Source organism: Scyliorhinus canicula, chromosome 15 (genome assembly GCF_902713615.1).
Source record: "Scyliorhinus canicula chromosome 15, sScyCan1.1, whole genome shotgun sequence".
NCBI lineage: Eukaryota > Metazoa > Chordata > Chondrichthyes > Carcharhiniformes > Scyliorhinidae > Scyliorhinus > Scyliorhinus canicula.
In genome coordinates this window covers 49,895,749-49,909,490 of record NC_052160.1, presented here as the reverse complement: position 1 = coordinate 49,909,490, position 13,742 = coordinate 49,895,749, and positions in this window count along the sequence as shown.

Here is a 13,742-nt window from a genome sequence, read left to right as displayed (position 1 = left end):
GAAGCGAACAGCGTCTTACCAGGTCTGGATGTGTGAAGCTCTTCGTGCTCCCGGAGTCGAAGAGGCATGGCATTTTGTACCCGTTGATATGGACCTCTGCCATCGAGTTTTGTAGATTCTTTGGTCGTGATTGGTCCAGGGTGACCGCGCTGAGTTGCGGGTAGTCGGCGGCTCGATCAGCTGTGCTGGAGTGGCCCCGTGATGACTGCCCTCTGAGTTCATAGTCGAATTCGAATTCCTCCGCAGAGTTGTCCGAGAGCTGAGATGCCGATAGGGCCCGTGGATCGCACGTGGCGGGCGGCGAGGAAGATGGCGTCCAAGATGGCGGCCCCATGGATCGCACGTGACTGGAGGGGGCGGAGTCGTGGCATAGGCCGCAGCGTTTCAGGCCCCACGGGCCTGCGAGTGAGGGGAGCGATTACTTTGAGTCGCTGGGGAGTTGGATGCTGGGGCCCTTTTAGTGAGACACACTCTTGCATAATGCCCTTTTCGCCTGCAGCTGCTGCAGGTCACGTTGCGGGCCGGGCAGTGCTGCTGCGGGTGCTGATTCAGGCCGCAGAAATGGCAGGCTGGAGCAGCATAGTGGCTGGCTGGAGTAGCATAGTGGCTGTCTGGGGCAGCATGGTGGCTGGGCGGCAGCATAGCACAGGCCTGGGGGAGTCGCTGGTCGGGGGCCCAAGATTATGTCGCGGGGTCCGCGGGGAACGAGTTAAGGCTGTGGAAGGAGACCTCCATCGTGGTAGCAGCTTCCACAGTCGTTTCTAAGTCCTGGGCCCCCTTTTCCAGCAGTCGTTGGCGCAGATAGTTAGACCTGAGGCCCGCACCTTGACCGTTATCCAGTCCTGCGCACTGAAATACACACGCAGACATTGACACACAACGCATCACACTCACAGTAACACACTGAAATACACACGCAGACATTGACACACAACGCATCACACTCACAGTAACACACTGAAGTACACACGCAGACATTGACACACAACGCATCACACTCACAGTAACACACTGAAAAACACACGCAGACATTGACAACAACGCATCACACTCACAGTAACACACTGAAATACACACGCAGACATTGACACACAACGCATCACACTCACAGTAACACACTGAAATACACACGCAGACATTGACACACAACGCATCACACTCACAGTAACACACTGAAATACACACTCAGACAGTGATACATCACACCTCACACTCACAGTAACACACTGAAATACACACGCAGACATTGACACACCACACCTCACACTCACAGTAACACACTGAAATACACACTCAGACAGTGACACACCACACCTCACACTCACAGTAACACACTGAAATACACACTCAGACAGTGAGACATCACACCTCACACTCACAGTAACACACTGAAATACACACGCAGACAGTGAGACATCACACCTCACACTCACAGTAACACACTGAAATACACACGCAGACAGTGAGACATCACACCTCACACTCACAGTAACACACTGAAATACAGTCTCAGATAGAGATACACCACACCTCACACTCACAGTAACACACGAAATACACACGCAGACAGTGAGACATCACACCTCACACTCACAGTAACACACTGAAATACACACGCAGACATTGACACACAACGCATCACACTCACAGTAACACACTGAAATACACACGCAGACATTGACACACAACGCATCACACTCACAGTAACACACTGAAATACACACTCAGACAGTGACACACAACGCATCACACTCACAGTAACACACTGAAATACACACTCAGATAGCGATACATCACACCTCACACTCAACACACTGACAGACACACTCAGACAGTAATACAACACAACTCACACTCACAGTAACACACTGAAATACACATCAGACAGTGATACAACACAACTCACACTCACAGTAACACACTGAAATACACATCAGACAGTGATACAACACAACTCTCACTCACAGTAACACATGAAATACACACTCAGACAGTGACACACCACACATCACTCATAGTAACACACTGAAATACTCTATCAGACAGTGATACACCACACCTCACACCTAAGTAACACACTGACTTACACACTCAGACAGTGATGCACCACACCTCGCACTCACAGTAACACACTGAAATACACACTCAGGCAGTGATACATCACACCTCACACTCACAGTAACACACTGAAATACACACTCTGACTGTGATACACCACACCTCACACCCAAGTAACACACTGGAATACACTCTCAGATAGAGATACACCACAACTCGCACTGACATTAACACATGAAATACACACTCAGACAAGATACACAACAACACACACTCATGGTAACACACTAAAATACACTCTCAGACAGTGATACACCACAACTCACACTCACAGTAACACACTAAAATACACTCTCAGACAGTAATACACCACACCTCACACTCACAGTAACACACTGATATACACACTCAGACAGTGACACACCACACCTCACACTCAAGTAACACACTGACTTACACACTCAGACAGTGATACATCACACCTCACACTCACAGTAACACACTGAAATACACTCAGATAGAAGTACACCACACCTCACACTCACAATAACACACTGAAATATATACTCAGACAGTGATACACCACACCTCACACTCACAGTAACACACTCAAATTCACACTCAGACAGTGATTCACCACACCTCACACTCACAGTAACACACTGGAATACACACTCAGGCAGTGATACACCACACCTCACACTCAAGTAACACACTGGAATACACTCTCAGATAGAGATACACCACAACTCGCCCTGACATTAACACATGGAATACACACTCAGACAAGATACACAACACACACTCATGGTAACACACTAAAATACACTCTCAGACAGTGAGACACCACACCTTACACTCCCAGTAACACTCTGAAATGCACTCTCAGTGATACATCACACCTCACACTCACAGTAACACACTGAAATACACTCTCAGATAGCGATAATCACACCTCACACTCAACACACTGACAGACACACTCAGACAGTGATACAACACAACTCACACTCACAGTAACACACTGAAATATATACTCAGACGGTGATACATCACACCTCACGTATCAGTAACACAGTGAAATATTCTCTCACATCGGAGATGCACCACAACTCGCACTCACAGTAACACAGTGAAATACGCACTCAGACAGTGATATAAAACACCTCACACTCGCAGAATCACACTGAAATATATACTCAGACAGTGATATATAACACCTCACACTCACAGTAACACACTGTAATACACACTCAGTGATACAACACACCTCACACTCACAGTAACACACTGAAATACACACTCAGACAGTGATACACCACACCTCACTCAAGTAACACACTGACTTACACACTCAGACAGTGATACATCACACCTCACACTCACAGTAACACACTGAAATGCACACTCAGTGATACACCACACCTCACACTCAAGTAACAAGCTGACATGCACACTCAGACAATGATACACCACACCTCACACTCACAGTAACACACTGAAATACACACTCAGACAGTGACACACCACACCTCACACTCACAGTAACACACTGCAATACACTCTCAGTGATACATCACACCTCACACTCACAGTGACACACTGAATTACACACTCAGACAGTGATACACCACACCTCACACTCACAGTAACACACTGAAATATACACTCAGACAGTGATACATCACACCTCACACTCACAGTAACACACTGAAATACACACTCAGACAGTGATACACCACACCTCACGCTGACAGTAACACACTGAAATACACACGCAGACAGTGATACAACACAACTCACGCTCACAGTAACACACTGAAATACACACTCAGACAGTGATACACCACACCTCACACTCACGTAACACACTGACGAACACACTCAGACAATGATACATCACACCTCACACTCAAGTAACATACTGAAATGCACACTCAGACAGTGATACACCACACCTCACACTCCCAGTAACACACTGAAATACACACTCAGTGATACACCACATCCCACACTCAAGTAACAAGCTGAAATGCACACTCAGAAAATGATACACCACACCTCACACTCACAGTAACACACGAGATACACACTCAGAAAGTGATACACCACACCTCACACTCACAGTAACACATGAAATACACACTCAGACAGTGATACACCACACCCTACACTGACAGTAACCCACTGAAATACACACCCAGACAGTGATACACCACACTCTACACTGACAGTAGCCCACTGAAATGCACACACAGACGGTGATACACCGCAACCCGCGCTCAGATCAGCACTCTGAAATGCACTCTCAGATTGAGATACATTACAACTCAAACTCGCAGTAACACACTGAAACATATACTCAGACGGTGATACATCACACCTCACACTCAGTAACACACTGAAATACACTCTCAGATAGAGATACACCACAACTCACACTGACATTAACACATGAAATACACACTCAGTGATACACCACACCTCACACTCACAGTAACACACTGAAATACACTCAGATAGAGGTACACCGGGCGAAATTCTCCGCCCCCCATGACGGGTGGGAGAATAGCGGGAGGGCCTTCCCGACATTTCTGCCGCCCTCCCGCTATTCTCCCCCCCCCTCCCCCTCCCCCCGCCGAAGTCCCGACCCGAATCGCTGCCGCCGTTTTTTTACGGCCGGCAGCGATTCTCAGCTGTTAGATGGGCCGAAGTCCCAGCCCTTTCTGCCGTTTTTACGAACGGCAAACACACCTGGTCTTGCCGTTCGTAAAACCGGCCTCACAAACTCGCTATTAATAACCATGGCACCGATTGGGCCGTGCCAAGGGTGCCATGGGCCCGCGATCGGTGGGCACCGATCGCGGGCAGCGGGCCCGATGCCCGCGCACTACTTGTCCTTCCGCCGCCCCGCAGTATCCATTCGCGGGGCGGCTGAGGGGCAACCCGGCCCGCGCATGCGCGGGTTTCACGCAAAAACGCGATGACGTCACCCGCGCATGCGCGGGTTTGAGTCTTCCAAACTGCGCATGCGCGGCTGACGTCATATGACGCGTCAGCCGGCGCTAACTCCTGGCAAGCGGGCTTAACGATTTTCGTTAAGCCCGTCTTGCCGGAGCCTACGCCGTCGGGCTGCTAGCCCCGACCGGGGACCAGAATCGGTCCCCGGTCGGGAAGGGGCGCGCTGCCGTAAACCCGCCCGGGTTTTACGGCAGCTTTACGATTTCTCCCGTTTTGGGAGAATCTCGCCCACCACACCTCACACTCACAATAACACACTGAAATATATACTCAGACGGTGATACATCACACCTCACGCTACAGTAACACAGTGAAATATTCTCTCAGATCGGAGATGCACCACAACTCGCACTCACAGTAACACAGTGAAATACACACTCAGACAGTGATACATCACACCTCACACTCACAGTAACACACTGAAATGCACACTCAGTGATACACCACACCTCACACTCAAGTAACAAGCTGACATGCACACTCAGACAATGATACACCACACCTCACACTCACAGTAACACACTGAAATACACACTCAGACAATGATACACCACACCTCACACTCACAGTAACACACTGAAATACACACTCAGACAGTGACACACCACACCTCACACTCACAGTAACACATTGCAATACACTCTCAGTGATACACCACACCTCACACTCACAGTAACACACTGAAATATACACTCAGACAGTGATACACCACACCTCACACTCACAGTAACACACTGAAATACACACGCAGACAGTGATACATCACACCTCACACTCACAGTAACACACTGAATTACACACTCAGACAGTGATACATCACACCTCACACTCACAGTAACACACTGAAATACACACTCAGTGATACATCACACCTCACACTCACAGTAACACACTGAAATACACACTCAGACAGTGATACATCACACCACACACTCAAGTAACACACTGAAATACACACTCAGACAGTGATACACCACACCTCACACTCACAGTAACACATGAAATACACACTCAGATAGTGATACACCACAACTCACACTCACAGTAACACATGAAATACACACTCAGAGAGTGATACACCACAACTCACACTCACAGTAACACACTGAAATACACACTCAGCCAGTGATACATCACACCACACACTCAAGTAACACACTGAAATACACACTGAGACAGTGATACACCACACCTGACACTCACAGTAACACGCTGCATTACACTCTCGTGTAGAGTTACACCACACCTCACATTCACAGTAACACACTGAAATATATACTCAGCCAGTGATACACCACACCTCACACTCACAGTAACACACTGAAATATATACTCAGCCAGTGATACACCACACCTCACATTCACAGTAACACACTGAAATATATACTCAGCCAGTGATACACCACACCTCACACTCACAGTAACACACTGAAATTCACTCTCAGGTAGAGGTATGCCACACCTCACACTCACAGTAACATACTGAAATACACACTCAGTGATACACCACACCTCACACTCACATTAATACATGAAATACACACTCAGGTAGCGGTACACCACACCTCACACTCACAATAATACATGAAGTACATGCTTACGTGGTGTAACACACCTCACACTCACAGTAACATGTGAAATACACACTCAGACAGTGATACACCTCAACCCACACTCACAGTAACACACTGAAATACACACTTATACAGTGCTAAAACAGAACTCACAAAGTGACACACTAAGTCACACAGACAGATGCATTATCCCTAATGCTCACACGAAGAAACACACTGAACACATACTCACAATGAGATGCACCACAACTCACACAATAGCACACTCAAACACGCAGGTAGACAGAGATTCACCACAACTCACACAATGACTCGCTGAAGCACAAACTCAGACAGAGATACACCACAACTCAATCTGAGAGAGACAGTCTGACACACGTACAAGAGGAACCACACTTCATACCAGCTGCAAACTGTACACAAGAGGGCATCACAGCACAGATTACACTCAGAGGCCTGGATAAAGTTTGTTATTCGTACTTTGTCTACAAGTCGTGTTTCTGATTTCATTCAGAAGTGGAATAAAGCAGTCACCCCCCTCCCCGACTTTCACCTATAAAAGAGGAGATCAATTTTTCAACTGCGCCTCTTCCCCTCTCTCAGAATGTGATCAGGGAGAACATGAAGTGGGGCAGGAGGACGTTAGTGAGTGAAAGAGTAGAGAAAGGGGACCACGGGAGGGAGAGAAAGAAAGTGGAAAAAGTGCAGGAAATGAAATGAAAAAATAAGTGGGGGTAACAGACAGAAGGAAGGAAAGTTTGAGGAGGCAGGGAAGAAGGTGAAAGAGGGAGTGGCAGAATGAAAGGGGGATGGGGGTAAGGGAGATAAAGAATGGGGAAGGAACAGGGCAGGGGAATAGTGACCAGGGCATGGACTCAGTGTTCATCCTGCACTCTCGCAAAACCAGTCACATTTGATTGTTTTTTCTTTATCGCCACCCCATCAAGAATAAGAGGTTAGTGCAGCTCAGGGGTACCCCATCCCTCAATCCTCAATCCTGAAAGAACACACTCTGGGAATGTTCCCAGCTCACAGTCACTCCTCTACCTCCAGAAAGCTGCTTCACTACAATCCCAATCCTGTTGAATTCCTGAGTTTTAAAAAAATGAATATATATATTCTAATGGAGAGTGTGTTTTATTATATATAAATCCAGAGTCCATCAATCCTGGAGTGATTAGCTTACAGAGGCAGAAGCTGAAATGCAAATGATTCTGTACAAAGGCTCCTTGCAAATTGGCGTCACCATTTCTCAAATTATATCATTACTATATTTTTAAGATGTTAATATGGCGAAGGCAATTTCCCCGGGGATGCGGGCAAATTAGTTCTATTTCCGAGCGCCTCTCTCGTGTGTTAATGTAAGCGGAGAGAGCCGCGGCGAGCAGCCGATCAACCAGATTACAATTAGACTGCTGATTTGGGCTCGATCAAGCATTGATAATTTTTGGCATATTAAGCACGTTTTAGGAAAGGTGATAAGTCAGTTTTAATTGAAATGAAATGATTATTCTGATGGAACTTTGGATATTATTAACAAAACTCCGCGCTCATTTAACATTCAGTTTTGAATGAACGAGGCTAAAGGATTGGTGGGTGGGTGGGTGGGAGGAGGGGGGGGCAGAGGGAAAAAAAAAGATTTGAAGGGTATTAGTATGTCAGCAACGCGAGAGAGGTAATTTGACGCGAATTACCTTTCTGCTCTCCAACTGAAATATAGTGAATTAAAAAAACCTCCAGCCCAATCGCCTCGGTGTCTCCGTTGACAGTATGTACAGTCTATAGATAATTAGATGGGCAGGAGTTTTAATTGTCAAGATTAAGCAGCGTCCCTGGATCTGATGGGAATTTCGAAAGAATCTCCTCCTGTCTCTTTCAACCCCCCCTCTTAAGAAATACATTTCAGAAGCTCGGATTGTGATATATATCAAGAACTGACTGACTGGGAGAGAGAGAGAGAGACACTACTGTTTAATTGCGATCCCATCCAACTCTAGCGCCGGATCAAATCACCTGCGACAATTAATTTAGATTTAATTCCATAATTATCAGCAAATCGAGTAATGTGCAAGTTAATTTAGATAGTTAAAAATTAACTTGCGTGAAGTTAATTGAGTAATTAAAACCCTCAACTGCCGCCTATTAATTTGCTAATTAAAAATAAATTTGATTTTGTGCAATTTAAAGTAATATTGACATCAGCCTAGTCTCGGCAGTTTAGTTTGTGGAGTTGGCCTGTGTGTTTTTTTTTTCTCTCCTTGTATTGATTCTGTCGCTGTATCCAACCCCGTCTGGGTGCTGTTTTGCTTTGCATTTATATCCCATTAAATGATTTTCCCCATAAAAGCAACTCTGAGGTCTGAGAATTAAAAAACCATTAACAGCCCGTGTGTGGGTTGCTAAATGTTGCTCAGTTTTAATGATGGGTTTCTTGTGGGTGGGTGTTGGGGGGGACATTTTTGCCCCCAGGTTGGTCAGGACTGTGTGTGAATGTGTGTGTGTGTGTGTCATGTTTACTCCACCCCCGCTGCCCGTTTGTTTGATATCTCTGGAATGATATCACCCGGATAAAGTGATTAATTTGTAGGGTTGTTTAGAGACAGACCCCAACAAAGGGACACCCAAATTAGGCCGGCAAAGGAAGGGAGTCGCGAGAGGAGACTGGAAGTAGTGACTTGTTTCAGGGGAATAAATGGGACAAGCTTCTTTCTCCTGGAATATTTCTGGGTAGTGGGATTATAATCACCTACCAATTTCATTGCTAACAGCGCCAAAAAAAAAAGAGGAGACAAGCGGTTGGAATAGATAACCTTAACGAGATAAAGAGGAACATGGCGGTGCGCGCTGTCCTCAATGCACCGCGTGTACGTCTTATTATCAAGTTAATTAAAGCTAGCATCTGACAATGTCACTCTCGTGTAAGAAAACGTATTTAAATGCAATGTCTCCGAGGACTTTGTGTCAAGGGCTTGCTTTCATCGAGTTTGCCGGTCTGTTTTGCCTTGGCAAGTGCACAAGAAACCTGCGCCTGGAAATCACAGCTGAAGGGTCCCTTCAATGCAAACGCTTTTATAAGCAAATGTCATGCAGGCAATTATAGAATTTTGATGTATAAAATCAAAAAAAATAAAACGATTTCCATAATTTGTGCAGATTGACTGTAGTACTACAGACACAAAGACAGTCTCATCAAACGACAGCGCTCTCCATTAAAGCGTGCTCTCAAACGCTTTAAGAGATTTTTATTTTACAAAGACTGTTAGAAACATTAAACCTTCCGCGATTAAAATTTTACAGATTCAGATTGTGAAAGCCGGTTGCAGTGTGGACTGGAGGTCAAGTGACGAATGGATTATATGCTTCTTCATAATAATATTAATTAACAATTTGCATGGTAATAAGGTAACAATTATCAGGGCTTATGTTGAAAGATACAGGTTATTACAACACGCCAATCACGAGTCAGGGGTCAGCTAGTGAGCGGGGGAAGAGAATTCAGCTCAAATTAACATTCTGTCAGCTTCAGAAATTGGTCAAATAAGTCGAATTAATTCTTTGTAATAAAGAGAGAAAAGTCCCATTTGCCTGAGTTTGATTAAACCTCCCCTGTATTCACAGACACGTCTCCTGAATTGCAGCCCACAAAGCTCAAACATAAAATGAAGCGTTTATTGCTACGGGCAAATTTGGGTCCAGTGGCTACAGTTTACATTTAGTATTTATAGAAAGTTAAATTAAATTACGGTGAAAAGTGCGGCCCTTGGCCTCCCCGACCTCCAGCATTAATACTTCTCTCCGTTCTTATTACTCCGTCTCTCATAAGTCAAACTGGAAACTTGGTCTCTTTTTTTATTATTCTATTATTGGCGTAATGTTCCTGATCTGCTTCGGACTTTTGCAAATCGCCACCGTTTTCTTTTTCAATTAACCAACCTAATGCTCTGCCAGGTTGTGCCTGCTCAGCGTGAGAAGTGACAGGCTTTCAAAAACATGTTATTTGTGTGTGTGTTTTTTTTTCCATAATTCCAACATAATGCAACCCCCCCTATTTCTATGAAGATGGTGTACTCTCGACCCCTTTCCCATCCGGTTAGATTGAGAACCGTGTCCACATTTCCCAGCGCGGATTTCCGTGTGCTTGCTGCTTTTATTGGATCAAAGCTTTATCTGAAGTGTGATTTGCTCCTCGCCCGACATATTTAACATTTCAGCAACACTGACAAAACTTTTCCCCATTAAGACTCCTTCAAAAAATATTCCCTCCGAGTTAACACTTTGGACGGTCCTGTCTCTCTGACACCTTTCTCTAACCCTAAAGTACCATTACCCCACTGTGCCCTCTGATATTTTACAGGCGTTTCTCCCTCCCTAAACCAACACTTGTCCTCTCCCTGTTTCCCTCTCTCCTTCTCCCTCTACCTCCCACCCTCTCCTTCCCTCCACATTTCCCTCCCTCACTCCCTTCCTCCCTCCCGCCCTCCCTCCATCCCTCACGCCCACCACATTTCCCTCCATATTTCCCTCTCCCCTCCCTCTCCCTCCTTCCCTAACTCCACATTTCCTTCTTACCCTCGCTCCCTCCACATTTCCCTCACACATGCACTCCACATTTCGCTCCCTCCACATTTTCTGCCTTCCCTCCACATTTTGCTCCCACTCTCCCTCCACATTTCGCTACCTCCACATTTTCCACCTTCTCTCCACATTTTGCTCCCACTCTCCCTCCACATTTCCCTCCCTCCACATTTCCCTCCCTCCACATCCCCCCTCTATATTTAGCTCTCTCCTCCTTCCCTCTCGCCCTCTCCCTCCCTCCAGCCCTCTCCCTCCCTCCCTCCCACCCTCTCTCCCTCCCATTCCCCTCCCACTTGCTCCCACTTCCCTTCCTCCTCCCCCTCTTTCCCACTCCTTCCCATTCCCTCTCCATCCTCCTTCTTTCTCTCCCTCCACATTTCCCTCCCTCCAAATTTACCTCAATCATTCCCTCTCTCTCTCTACCCCCTCTCTCCCTCCCTCTCTCCCTCTATCTCTTTCCCTCCCACCCCTCTCCATCTCTCCCTCTCTCTTCCTTTCTCTCTCCATCCCTCCCTCCCTTCCTCCTTCTCACCCTCCCTCCCTCTCTCGCTCCCATTCTCCCTCCGTGCCCCTCTTTCTCTCCCTTCCATAAAACCATAAGGCATAGGAACAGAATTAGGCCACTCGGCCCATTGAGTCTGATCTGCCATTCAATCATGGCTGAAATTTTTCTCATCCCCATTCTCCTGTCTTGAGCCCTTAACTCCTGATCCCCTTATCAATCAAGAACCTACCTATCTCTGTCTCAACGTGATTTTTCCTCCACAGCCTTCTGCTGCAAAGAGTTCCACAGATTCACTACCCTCTGGCTGAAGAAATGGGCAGCACAGTAGCACAGTGGTTAGCATTGTTGCTTCACAGCGCCAGGGTCCCAGGTTCGATTCCTGGCTTGGGTCACTGTCTGTGCGGAGTCTGCACGTACTCCCCGTGTCTGCGTGGGTTTCCTCCAGGTGCTCCAGTTTCCTCCCACAAGTCCCAAAAGATGTGCTGTTAGGTAATTTGGACATTCTGAATTCTCCCTCTGTGTACACGAACAGGCGTCAAAATGTGGCAACTACGGGCTTTTCACAATAACTTCATTGCAGTGTTAATGTAAGCCTACTTGTGACAATAAAAGATTATTATTATAAATTCCTCCTCATCTCTGTTTTGAATGATCATCCCTTTAGTCTGAGATTGTGTCCTCTGGTTCTAGTTTTTCCTACAAGTGGAAATATCCTCTCCATGTCCACTCTATCCTGGCCTCACAGCATTCTGTAAGTTTCAATATGATCCTTGGGCAGCACGGCAGCACAGTGGTTAGCACAGTGGTTAGCACAGTGGTTAGCACAATTGCTTCACAGCTCCAGGATCCCAGGTTCGATTCCCAGCTTGGGTCACTGTCTGTGTGGAGTTTACACATTCTACCCGTGTCTGCGTGGGTTTCCTCCGGGCGCTCCGGTTTCCTCCCACAGTCCAAAAATATGCACATTAGGTGCTTTGGCCATGATAAATTGCCCTTAATGTCCAAAAGATGTTAGATGGGCTTACTGGGTTATGGTGATAGGGTGGAGGCATGGGCTTAGGTCGGGTGCTCTTTCCAAGATCTGGTGCAGACTCGATAGGCCGAATGGCCCCCTTCTGCTTTGTAAATTCTATGATCTATAATTCCCCCCTCATCCTTCTAAACTCCAGACTCCCTCCCTCTCCCCACATTTCCCTCCCTCCATATTCACCTCTAGCCCTCTCTCCCAACCCCTATCTCCCTCCCTCTCTTTCTCCTTCTCTTTCACCCTCCCTCCCTATCTCTTCCCCACATTTCCCTCTACAATTCCCTCCCTCTCTCCTTTCACATTAACTTCCGTCTCTCTCTCCTTCCCTCACTCTCCCCACCCTCACTCCAGATTTCCCTCAGCAATTCCCTCTCTCCACATTTTCCTCCCTCCAGATTTCCCTCTCTCCCTCCCACCCTCCATATTTCCTTTTCAACTTCCACATTTCCCTCTCTCCCTCCACATTTTCCTCCCTCCCTCCACATTTCCCTCTCTCCCCCGCCCTCCACATTTCCCTCTCTACTTCCACATTTCTCTCTCTTCCTCCACATTTTCCTCCCTCCCTCCACATTTCATTCTCCCTCCCTCTCTCAATCACTCTCTTCCATGATCTCTCCCTCCCTCTCTCCCTCCCTATCTCCTTCCCTCTCTCCATCCCTCCCTTCCTTCTTCCCTCGCTTCCTCCTTCCCTCTCTCTCTATCTGCCTCACTCCATCCATCCTCTCTCTCAAACTCCCCCTTCCTCCTTCACTCCCTCCCTCTCTCCTTCTCTTCCTCCTTCTCTTCTTCCTTCTATCCCTCCCTCTCTCCTCTATCTCCTCTCCCTTTCTCATCCCTCTCTTCTTTTCTTCCTTCCTCCATCCCTCCCCCTCTTTCTCTCCCTCCCACGTTCTCTCTCCCTCCTTGTTTCCATATTTCCCACCCTTCACATTTATCTGACTGACTCCCATCCACCCTCTCGCTCTCTCTCTCTCTCACCCTC